This window comes from Sinohyriopsis cumingii, chromosome 14 (assembly GCF_028554795.1).
Source record: "Sinohyriopsis cumingii isolate HCF-2022 chromosome 14, ASM2855479v2, whole genome shotgun sequence".
Lineage (NCBI taxonomy): Eukaryota > Metazoa > Mollusca > Bivalvia > Unionida > Unionidae > Sinohyriopsis > Sinohyriopsis cumingii.
Window position 1 is genome coordinate 23,550,253 of NC_142974.1, and position 13,559 is coordinate 23,563,811.

The following is a 13,559-nucleotide window of genomic DNA, read 5'->3' on the forward strand; positions in this document are numbered from 1 at the left end:
TTTCAAACTAACGGATCAGAAAGGAAATTTACTTGATATACGAGGAGAAACTGTAAGTATCAATCTTTTGGTGAAATCGTGAGAATCTCTGATTTTTAAATCGCAAGTGAATTTGTTAAATCTATCTCCCAGGAAAAAATGGGCGAAAAAAATAAATAAAATCCAGGGAAATTTTCAAAATTAATCTTTTTTTTTTGTTTTGCGGAGATATTCAATTATTCTTCGTCACTCTCCGAATCAAATATTATTGGTACATAGGAGAATTTGATCCACGAATCAGCATCATAAGAAAATGTTGCGTTGTATTTTCCTTCTGCCACTCGTTTTACTGAATGCGAGTCAATAACGAAATATTTTGCTGCTGCAGACATCGATGTAAACGCGATTTCCTCACCTGTTGCTTGATTCACTGATTTAACAGTCCTCGAATAATTAGGAAATCCACGGTTATTACCAAATCTTGAATTTTCACTCTGGGTTACCGCGCGCAGATTGGAAAGTTTATTGTTAAGTTTATTACCGTCAATGTGGTCGATAACAAGTCCGATATCTATTGGTCCGTAATAACACTCGAATATAAATCTATGATTCGAATAACATTCTGTTCTTTCATTTCTTTTATGGACTGTAAATTTGAGATATCCCGAATTACAAATACTACCAACACGTTTCTTTGTTTTGATGTTTCTGACATTACCATCCTCAGATGCTTCGTAACCTTCGATGATGGGATGCGATTTATATTCACTCATGGGAATCATTGATTTCATTTCCATATATGATATTCTCTTTGTTTAAATCGTAATTTGCTTTGAAACGATTAATATAATCTTCTTCGCATTTTATCACTGAGGAAGATCTTTTTTCATAATATCTTCGTAACTCACGATATTTTTTCCCTCCACAGGAGAAACACAATCTTGTTTTTCCTCGAATACCAACTTGGCAAACTAAACATCGTTGTGGTCCTTTGTTGCCTCGTCGAATTTCGTATATATGAGCGCCACAATATTCACCTCTGCAGGATTTGTTACATGATTTTGTTGATCCAACTGTTATCCACGCGCATTGCTTCATTATATTTAGATATTTGTCTAAAATATAATAATGGATATATTTGATCTTGATGAGGCAGAATATATCATTCCTGAAGTTGATAGTGCGAAGAAGGAATTTTTCGATGATGGAGCGATTCATGTTTGGTCGACATGGAAAACTAACTTCGTTAATGCTACGATGAATTTGGAGCGAGCGAAAAAGATAATCGAACACATAAAAAACTCACACAAAGAAGAGCGATTTATTTTCGGAATAAAATTTATTGCACAAATGCCCGATGACATTTGGATTATTCGTGATAAACGAGATCCGGTACGCGGCGGTAAGAAAAATGTTGTTCTTGATAAAAATTCGAAACCAGGATTGCTACTAGGGATTGATGGTCCTTATTATGCTAGGGCGTATCCTTCTAGTGCTGTTGTTTATGGAATTTATCGGCTGAATAATAATCCTGATGTGAAAAATCTACCTGCGATGAGGGAATCTCCGATAATAAACTGCGTAGCTGAGCGAGTTATCGAGCACATGAAAAATGCTCGTCGCGGATCTGGTCTGACTCAATTGAGATTGGATAAAATTAATTCATGGGCAAAGACAGTTACTGATGGCGCATCAATCGATGATGTTGCTGCGTTAAGTAAGAAACTTAAATTTCCTATTACGGTTAAAACACTATCGGGTGAAATATTATATTCATCGCCGTATAATTCTCGAGGAACACCAATCGAAATTGTTGATCATAATTCACATGCGTGGAGTCAGTCGGTAATGATATTTCCGCGAGATCGTGTTGTTAAGTTTTATCCCGTGGAATCCAAAGATAGTTCCGATGCAATGTTTAGATATATCAAACTATTAGCCAAGTCCGATCCAATATCGATTTGGTTATTTTCTAGCGAAGAAAGATACGATCAATTTATCTTACCACGCGGAGATATTTACCGAGATGAAATATTACATGAATCGATGAGAAATATCGCGGAGAAGTATTCGTCTAATCCAGATCAGTTACTGACAAATTGCTTTACTGTTCCGTCTGTTGCTGCTCACGCTGCTAGAGAAAGAAATTCGTGGAAACCTACAAGAAATGAATTTCTCAATGATATTCAACTTAGCTGTATCGAATACGGCCATGGAGGATTATGGAATACCAAATATTATTTCGAAGATATGATTTCCGTTGATATGAGCGCATGCTATCCTGGAAGTTTCCTTGGATATGGCGATTGTGCAGATTACTTTGCTAAATTTGGCCATCCTACCAACGAGATGACGAGAGTGGCAATTAACGGACCGTTACCCGATTTTGTAATGACAGGATTCGCTCATGTTACTTCATTCGAACTTGCTGAAAATTTGCATAAAATTTGTTATATTTGGTTTGGTCGGCATTTATCTCAGCGAAGATGGGTCCCTACGGTATTGTTGAGATATATGTTGGATTCGTCGATGTTGATATCATTGACGGTAAGTGAAGCGATTATATCGTATAGAAAGCAGACCGAGGTGTGGTTACCCACGGATTGTGAGAACGCGAAAGATATTGGAAGAAAAATAATTGGTAAATTTACTCAAGGAGGATCAGTTGATCATAAACATCGCCACGCTAGGTTATTTATCAATGATGCCGAGATGGATTTTATTATTGCTGATACAGTGTCGCGTGGAATATTTTGCAACAGAGAAAATATTATTATTGATGGAACGAAGTTAGGAACAGTGATAACTTATCTCGATGGAGAATCCGCGCAGTATACTCATTTAAGATCATCAATGCTCGCCTATGTGAGTATTAATTTGCTGTCAATGATAAATAAATTTTCTGATATCGCGGTAAGGGTTGCAACGGATTCATTTTATATCAATAAGAAATTTCAATGTAGATTGGAAAATTTAATCACCGATGGTTCCTGGGGAACTTGGAGAATAAAAAACGAGGATATTCTAGATTATTGTGAGGACGCGGATGTAGAAGATTGCGATAAATTTCATAAAGATAAATGCGATGAAGTATCAACAGCAGTATCTGCGTTTGATCCAATTTCACGAAACAAATTCGTTTACCTAAATGGTCCTGGCGGTAGTGGTAAAACAACACGAGCAATAAACTTATTTTCAAATTCTGATATGATCGTGTTGACTCCAACTCACAGACTAGCGAGAGAAATAAAACAACGTGGCGTTAATTCTTGTACGTATCATAGTTATTTCAAGTATAGCGGTGGATTGTGGGATTCAGCTCGAATGGGAAATAAATATATCAACAAGATTATAATATTTGATGAAATTTGCACAGTAAATTTAGTTATACTAAAATCATTCCTAAGTTGGTTGGAAGAGAAAAACACCGCAGTAATAATGTGCGGCGATCACGGCCAACCTGATCCTATTGATGGTGAATCTCCTCACAGGTGGCTTAGAAATTTTGTAGATTATTATGAAGAAATTGACGCTGATTATAGATCTAATGATAATTTATTGACTGAGTTTAAAAAAATGATTCGGCTGCAACCTAATAAGTTTCAATGTGATGTGATGAGAAAAATAATAGACGAGACTTCGATGGATAATTTTCTAAATTTGTGGCGTCCGGATCATTTGATCGTTGCTAGCAGAAAAATTATTCGTGATAATATTCAAGAAATACTATTTAAGCTTCACTGTGAGAAATTTCCAACGTTGCAGGTGCCGTTGTGTTATAGGCCAGCTGATACTAGGAAACAAAATATTAATGTTACTTTGCCATGTGGAGAAGAAAAAATAATGGTTTTAAATGATATTATTTTCGTTGATATTAATCTTGTCAATGATGCGATAAATGCCGAAAAATCACCATGGAAACTCGGATACGCAGCAACGATACACTCGTCACAGGGATTAACAGTAGATAGTCAAGTCTGGATTGTCGATGATAGAATTTCCTGGTCAAATTTAGTTTATCTAGCTGTGTCTCGAGTAAGAAAATTATCTCAGTTGGGTAGGATTAAATTTCACATTAACGACGATGGTGGTAATTGAGTATCCTTTGGAATTACTTGTAGTTCCTCTTTGGTAAATCCTCGTTGTGGTGCTAATGAATCTAGAAAATAAATCGCTGGCCTTCCTGATGATCTTGTTACAGCTGATATTTTATGTGTCGTAACACTCCAGTTTGGATCAGTTGCTCTTTTTCTGCCACCCTCGGCTTCTCCTTCCTTATACAAATACCTTACAATAACGCTACCTAGCACAGGTGGAATAGTAGAATCTCGCTTTAGTGGTATTTTTGTTTTTGTAATTGCAATTGCGGGTTTCATTGCTATTGTTCGTGTTACTTCGTTATTTAGCGCGTTAATCACGTGAGGTAATCTTGTTACCCAATCGTGAGATCGTTTATCTTGGATAAATTCTCTCGCGTACTGATATCCGAATAGTCGTTCTGCAAGAGTTTTATTGAATCTCTCAACGATAGCTTGATTGTGATGAACACCTACAATACCGCGACGGATTTTAACATTATTCTTTTTCATCAGTGAAGTAACCGCGCCAAGAAATTCTCGACCTGGATCAACCTGGAGAAGCTTCGGCCATGTTAATGGAGATCGTGAATAAATTTCGCTAAACGCCTTAGCAATATCTGTTGCTGTTTTATTTGATAGCGGTTCCGCTTCCTTGTACCTACTTGCAATATCAACAACCGTCAGAACATATTTGTATATAACTCCGTCGACGGTATCGTAAGGAAGAAACATAAGATCAGCCTGATGGACTTCATTAGGGACGCTGACAGAGAAACTCGCATATGATATTTTCTTAGGCGGAGGAAGATAAATTTGCCAAACTGCTTGCCTCGATAGCCACGATTCAGCGACAGATTGCTTTACTTTTGCTGCCTTAGCAAGTTTGGTTATTGCTGATTTTCCTCGCCAAAATCCTCGCGGAGAATAATATATTTGCTCCATTATAAATTACCAGCACCTAGTACTAATTTACCTTTCATTGCTCCTTTTATCAACCAAGTTGCCAATTTCTCTTTGAAATTTTTATCAGGAATAGCATCTATTGCGTGAATTAATTTAATATCAGCGAGATGTCTTTGTTGTAAATCTCCGCTGCGATATGCAAGATCGTGATAGTAGCATGCGTTATCGATGGCGTTTACTGGATCCTCGCCAGGATTTGGTTGATTATTATCGTTAAGTCTTATATCTAGCCTTGTACCAGGTCCGCAGTAATTATATCCTGGTAAATGTTTTTCTCCGGGATATTTCGCCCAGGGAGTTCCAGGCAGATTTGTTAAGGAGGTTGCGATGTCTCCTCCGGTTCTACTTTTTTTTTTACAAATCTAAACTTAATTGTCTTGCAAACTTCACATTCTCCCTTAATTGCATTCCTGTTGTTGCGTGTAACGACTTCGATTGGATTTATCGTAGCAGTTCGAGTGCGACACTTAACACAATATGAATCCATAATATTCTAATAACATGAATGTAATTGATTTTTCAGCCACAAAAAAACGCGAGCAAGTAAAGCACACCGAGGCATTACCAAATTCGATTAGAATGATAATCATTGGACCATCCGGTTCTGGAAAGACGCAATTGTTGCTAAATTTGATTATGCGATGGTTAAAATGGGACAAATTGTATTTGATTGCACCATCTGTTGATGATCAACGATGTTATCAGGTATTAAAGGAATTTAGCGATAATACTGAAGATGGCACAATAGAATTTATAACGGATATCAATGAAACTCCATCAGTGGAAAGTTTAGACGGTGATGCTAATAATCTTGTTGTTTTCGATGATGTCATGCTGGATAAGCAAACTAACCCAGCTAGGATATTCTCGCGTGGCCGACACAAGAACACCGATGTGATTTACGTGACGCAGCGATATACGCAAATTCCGAAGGTAATTAGAGATAATTGTAATATTTTATCAGTTTTCAATGGCGTTGATACTCACACGCTGAGGAATATTCATCAAACTTGGTGCAATGGCGACATGGATATAAATAAGTTTAAAAATTTCTTCAGTCACGCTCAGGCAACTCCGCACGGTTTTGTCACGATTAATCTTCATGATCCGCGTAGTAGATATCGAATTGGTCTTGATCAAATTTACTCATAAAATTGCAGTCCGAATTTGCAATCACAAACAAATTTTACAATACCCCCCCAAAAATTGCTGTTTTTTTTTTATGTCTGAAAATGCACTTTGGGTTGAAATTTTGCGGATTAATTTGCGCAGGAGGCTTTATTTTTGAAATCTGAGGCTTCTACGAAGAAATGTTCGGTGGGAGGCTTAAATTTATCTGAGCCACCTGGTCTGTACGCCCTCCCTGCTGCTATAAGTATATAGAAAACTGATCTTCAGAAACCATTTATCGACGCAGCTCGGCTGGTATAGACACTACGCATCACGACGACGATGTTGCACTGAGAGACTCGCTAGGATCGTTAGAGAATAAAACACGAACAAATACGTTATTATTCTGAATCTGCCGATGTTAAACCTGTTCGAGCTTATTACCGAAACAATCAGTCATCACAACCATCATCTTCACCGTCACTGAATGATCCATTCACGAGATATGGCACAGTTATCTTAATCGTCCTATTGTTTCTGATAAAACAATGTGTGCAATAATTTTCTTTGAAAGCTCTAGCACGATTGTGTTAACGCAAACTCACCGTCTTGTCAGGAAATTGACAAAGCGGGGAGTCAGTCTTTCATGTATCACTTCTTTTTCTTCGATGGCTTGGTGATGCTTTGACCCCGAGCGTATGGGACAAAACTATATTCCTAAAATCATCATCTGGGATGAAATATGTACTGTGTCCAAAACACAATGGATACGTTTCTTGACAGCGTAAAGACGACAAACACGGCGATTATCATGTGTGGCGATCAAAGACAGCCTCTGTCGTTTGCAGAAGAATCACACATGACTGGTTGCTCAGTTACGTTAGCTAATACAAAGACATATTGTATGACCATTGTCGCGCGATGAAACATTACGAAAGTTGAGCTCACTAATAAGATTTTAGCAGGTTAACATTCAATGTGAATTAATGCGTAACGTAATTCTAGAGACACCAATGACTGATTTCTGGAACTTATGGCGAAATAATGATTTAATAGTTGTATCATGAAAAAACGTTCATGATTCACTTCAGCGCAGATTATTTGAGGTTAACGAAGGAAACATTCAACGCTGCTAATTCCATCTTGTTTTTGTTCAGCGGATACACGTATACAAAATATACACCTTGGAATTCGAGAAACAGATACACAACAGAAACTTGTTCTCAGTGATATCGTCGAGGTTCCAGGAGACGCTCTACAGCAGGTGCTGTCGGCGGAGGAGACGAAGCCAACTAAGAGTTTGCAAATCACCATGGACTCTAGTTAGGCAATAACAATTCATTGGTCGTATGGGCTAAAAAATCCCATATACAAATACCTGGAGAGTAGACGATCGCATCGAAATTTCAAATTTAGGATATTTGACAGTGTCGAGAGTTACAAAAATATATCAACTGCTAGGAATTATCATAGTCAATTCTAATGTCTACAGAGGGAAGGCCGACTACACAACGGTGGCAGAGCCACAGCCACTGGCTCCGCGAACAATAGTCGCTGACATTCAAAAGCAAAATTAGCTGGTTACCTGCGAGAGGACAAAACAACAGCGCCAGTTTGATCTTGATGTTGAATTTATCAGGACGGCAACGACAAAATAATCACTATGCCTACCGTGACTAACTTTTAATCAACAAGATAGCAACCACCGGTCAAGTACCATCCAGTGTTTCCAAATTCGAGTACAGCTATTATCATTGGTCCGACTGGCTTTGGTAAATTAATTTGTTGCTCAACCTGGTAAAGAGGTGGCTCATATGGGACATACGATGATCTGATGTTCTTAAGAAAGTCAGTTAATCAGCAGCGGATTTGGAAAACAATGATGCTACTGAGTTTATCGCTGACATCGATGATACGCCGTCCATCGATGATCTTGACGGGGATATCAACAACTTAATGATGTAAGATCATGTCATACTTAACAACAAAGCAAATACGGCTAGAATATGTTTGCGAGGAAGGCATAAATACACATATATCACTTACGTTACACAGAAGTAAACCCAGATTCCCATAGTGATCAGAAGTAACTAATTTTGATTTTGTTAACGGCATTGACACACATGCGATTCGGAAAATCCATCAGACTTGGTGTCCATGCAACATGGATATAAACAAATTCTAAAACGTCTTTGCACAAATGCCCAGGAAACCCCGCATGGATTCATCACGATAAATTTACACGGTCCATCAACACGTTATCGAATTAGTCTTGAGAAAATCATTTATTTAAAAAATCAATTTTGTTATATGATGAACCAGGAAAATGATAACAATATTATATCTGAGATCGAGCAATTACAGCAAGATGGTCTCGCAGGTCAACTTGATGTTGAAAACAATCAATAACGATTTTGAGATAATACAGCCGCGACGGGAAGATGGAAGATAGACACAAGCTGTAGAATATAAATTTATCAAACTACTTCAACGAGAAATGGAACTCAAATAGCTAAATTGGTTCCAGAGGCAAGCGCCACTGAGAAAATGCGATCAAAGCTAAGTCGACAATACGAAACTCGTGCGGCTGTAAGTGCTGGTGCGAGAGAGCTAAACAAACATGTCTTGGAATCCGACAATGATACCGAATAGCAACGTCAGCAGTAACAACAAAAATTAACGATAACAAAGTCATATTTTACTTTTTTGCCGTTATTTTTTTTTGTCCACGGTAGGCCGTTTCACGGCGGACGATATCATAGTCTATCACAGACTTACATGTTAACAGTCAAATCTTCCTTCCTTATAAATTACCGGCTAGGTCGGTTAAATGAAAATGTATTCGTGACAACGATGCATTATGGCATCGTAAAAAAAAAAAAAAAACATGATTAACGAGAACGGACACAATAAAATAACCCGGTGGAACCTCTGGAGAAATGCTGTAAAGAATATATCCCTGCAGGGACTGGCCGTGTGATGCCTGCCCAAACGAGGTATAAAAGCCGTCAAAGACTAGATTTACAGAAGTCATCGAGGAGATGTTGACAATACTTGGTGATTCATCGGGATCGTTGTAATGTCAAGGATGTCTGAAGCGCCACTTTATTTCTCCAATCCCGCATAGATCCTTAGAAACTAGTCGCCTATCATGTCAACGTTATCATGTTGTATTTTATCTTCATCCAGTCCGCGTAGTTTGAATGTCTGCAATTGGTCTTCGTCGATCGTATGATGATCGAGAAATAACTTTTATAATCGTGATTACTAAAGGCTATTGAGATACATATCGGTACAGATATTAACATATCTTCTTTAATGTTCATCCGTAACCCCGTGTTATAACGGATATTGTTTCCTAAGGTCATCATTGCGATATTCGGATACATGTTGCTCAAACAGCGCTCGTAGATAGCACTGTTTATTTTCATATTCTTGCGTAGTCTCGCATAAAGTTCTGCTGCTCGAATAAACGATACTGTATCCGGAAAATATGTCCTTACAGGAGACCACTCCCCGAAGTACTTTGGTCTTATTTCAGGCAAAGAAATAACCAGCAAGTAATCACCTTCCGTTGGTTTTGGTGATGCAGTAAAAATTGGCTCTACCAGAGACATTTCAGCAGGGTTCTGATCGACGACATGCATATGTAATCATCTTAATTTGATTCTGATGAATCCCGTGGTTATATTTCAATGCTCATGTAAAGCGTTTGCTCATGTACTTCAATAGCGATCTTTGATTCTTGTCCTGTCATTGATTTAATTCTGAGCTAAAGTTCATCATTTACTTATTCGATTTTATATGATCCTGTTAGCACGCTGACGACGTTCCAGTCTGGGACGGTCTGCCAACGCACATTAAGCTTCGTTTTATGCAAGAATATCAGCAAATTGTTAGCACCTCGTCCACTATACGATTTTTGTTTGATATTTGGCAAATTATAATAAGATCTTAATTGTTCCCATGAGATCTCAAGTGACGGATCATGAGCTGCCGTACTCAAAGTTGGAAAATCCTTATAAAATTCATGCGCCGTTGAAGACCTTGATATCATTGTAAGTCAGCGGTGTTGTGTTGCGATAACCTTTTCCCGTCGTGTGTATTTTTCTGCCGTCATTTTCGTCTAAACGGTGAATTCAGAATGTGGCTTTGGCAATGTCTGCGTGGGTATGTTTGCTTTCTTGGGATACCGATAATAAATATCCCTAATTTCAGTAAATTCATTGTCTAATATTACACCATCGCTTAGCCCCGCTGACTATATAGACGATATATCTATATACGCATAAGTAGCAGTGTATGTTAATTACGTGTGTTCATGCAATGCTTGGTACCCTATGTATATATTTTTCCGCGGTAATATTAAAGATATCACCTGCAAAAACAGAGAAATCTATTCCAACAACGGGCGATATCACATGCGTCGCTGATAACGTACCGATGATCGTATAAAGCATTTTAGATGACGATAATTCATCATAGATTTTTTCGTTTGCTTTGTCATGTGCTCCTCTACGATTTAATCCAGCGATGCCTTCCACGCACATGATTGATCATAACGAAACAAATGATGTGTGGTATTCATTATGGTATATACTAAGTTATCAAATGAGGTGTTGCTTGATGAATCCAGACAACACCCATACGTCATTTCGGTTACCTATATGTCTTCTGGATTTAGTATGAATGTTTCCTAGGTATTTTGATTTAACACGACTGACATGGTTCCGGAAAATATATCGGTACAATGACGCCATGTAAATGTGGTAAATATTCTAAATCTCTCAGCGCTAAACAAGGAGAACCTGTACACTTAGATGACCTCAGCGGTATGCTTAATGGCGCTGATTAGTTTTCACCATGTTGCTGATGCAGACGCTATTGTGTATACCGCGTTTATGAACGGAGTCGTATGAATTACATCAGCGGTAATTGTTTTGATTGTTTCGTCTATTTTGGCGAGTCGTGCGTGAATTTCAGCGAAACTCATGTCGACGATATTTGCAACTTAAAACAAAAATCATTAACGGCTCTATTTATGAATCTGCGAAAATTTGTACACGTAGTTACGTGATTGCTTTATTCAGATCTGAATATGACCAATACATCACTGATTGTTATTAAGGAAGTCTTTGTCGCGATGTCCTTGTTGTCCATGTATTTCTTCGTTTCAACGTATTATCCGATTCCAGTAGTTCTTCCATAAATATATACCTTTATAAATTATTAACCGGTTTAAAAATACGGGTGGTATATTCATGCACGACTTTATGTGGCGGTACTGATAACTTTCCTACGGTGTTCAGTACAGTAAATACTTCTGCACCGCATATTGGTGGATCCGTTATTGTCTGTGCTGGTAATGTTGAATACCTGATGGAATAGTCCCCGATTCTGCTGACATATTTTAAAATACTTTTATTGCACCAATCCGTAAGAATCAACATCAATAACACCGCGTGGATCCACAACGAATGCACCTCAATGAATACCTGGACCAGAACGACCATAAATATTAATTATACCAGTTTCAACACAGTTTGATTTCTCCGGTAACTCAGCACGCAAAAAAAAAAAAAACCTCCTCTGATAGCAGATTTTTAATCTGACCGGGTGACATAATAACATTGACCTGATGATATGACATAATAATATCATGAATTTTTTAATTACATGATTGGAAAAACTTACATATTTCCAACGGGCTCATCACTGACTCTCATTAGTCAAACTACACTTTCAAGCAACATTGTTTTTTCTGACAGTATGACATCGATTGCTCTGTAACCGACAGTTGGAATCCGTGCTACACGAACTCGGAAGTCGTCTATGTCGACAGCCAATTGCCTAAAAATCTAGATGTTCCAGAGAAAAGTAATAAATCGAAAACAGCGTTGTAAAGTTCCTTTGATATATTTGCAAACCATAATCAATATTCTGATCAGTCCCCATGAATGTCGTCAACCGATGATACACACGTGCAACAATATTGTTCTCAAAATTCAGTATTTCTTGATGTCCATTTATTCTCAGAGAAAGGTCATTAACGCCGAGCGTGTGAAACACGTCTGGGTTTCGTGCTTGTGAATCTATTCGGGCGTTTTCATGAAACGCTATTGATATATCTCTGAGAGGTGAATAACCCAGCAACATTATCCTCGACATCGTCTCTACTCATCGTCAACTACGACAGCGTTGGCTTTCCGGCACTATCCATGAAATATAACACCCGTTATTTCTTCGTGAGTGATGGCGTTATTATTGGCATCCACAGCAATAGCTTTGTCAGTATCACTTTACCAGCATCAACAGTATCTGCACGCCAGATTGCATCGGTGTATGTGGCTTTTCTAACTAGTACTATTGTGTGTTTAGCACCGAAAATAACTCTTCTGACATTTGTGCAGAATGTAATGGTGTGCGACAGTGGAATCACACATACAAATTCTTCATCGTCTTTTAATTTTGATCGCCGTGCCGAAAATCCTAAGTTGAAATTTTCATTCATCGATACAACTGCATCTCCAGCGCCGTTCATTGTTACGTTATGGTTCTCTGGATGCAATATCAACAATATCCTTCGCGAACATCACTGATGGATCAGCGGACCGTGAATAGCAGGAGCAATATCGTCGTGGCAACATCAAAGTTCTTTCCACCAATGATATACGTAGCACTGCCAAACAACGCCATAACACCAGTATTAACAACACCAACTCGATCTCCAGTTCTGTTAGCTATATTATCTGCTTTCAAAAGCTGACATTCGATCTCAGTAGATAACTCAGCGGGCTATAAATATATGCTTGTATCCTGAACTTGTACTCGATTAATCCACGTGCGTCAAGTAAACGCGCACCGTAAGAATAATAACAATAATCACGTACCGATTCATCTTTGAGACCTGGTACGTCTGTGCCAAATGCGAGATCATATACACGCTTGAACATATTATTATATTATTTGTTGTTTATGATGCCAATCGAGCGTGACCAGTTCCCGCTATCAGACTTGCGGTTATATATTTTTGTTTTTTCTCGGCTGTGATTTGTTTTATCAGATATGGCCGGCCAGTTAATTATTGCTGACATAATTACGCTGCTGGGCAGGTTTATTGGAAAGCTTGCATTGCTGTGGTTTTCGTCGTATTAATCGCATTAGTCTGTCCCTGAGTGCTGAGAATGCTTTACCAGCGGCATCACCAACATTGCCAACCATGATCACAAACAACTTCGATGTCTTTCATGCCTAATTGTTTTGGGATTGGGATAGCTTTTTGTGCTTACCTATTGAATAAACCTAGAAAAACATCACCAGGTCCTTCTCCGTAGATCGCGCTATAAATCGGTAACCGTGAATTTATCACCCTGACGTTTTTAGGTCCACGTTGATCATTGTGTATAATCATGTTATTTTATTATCGCC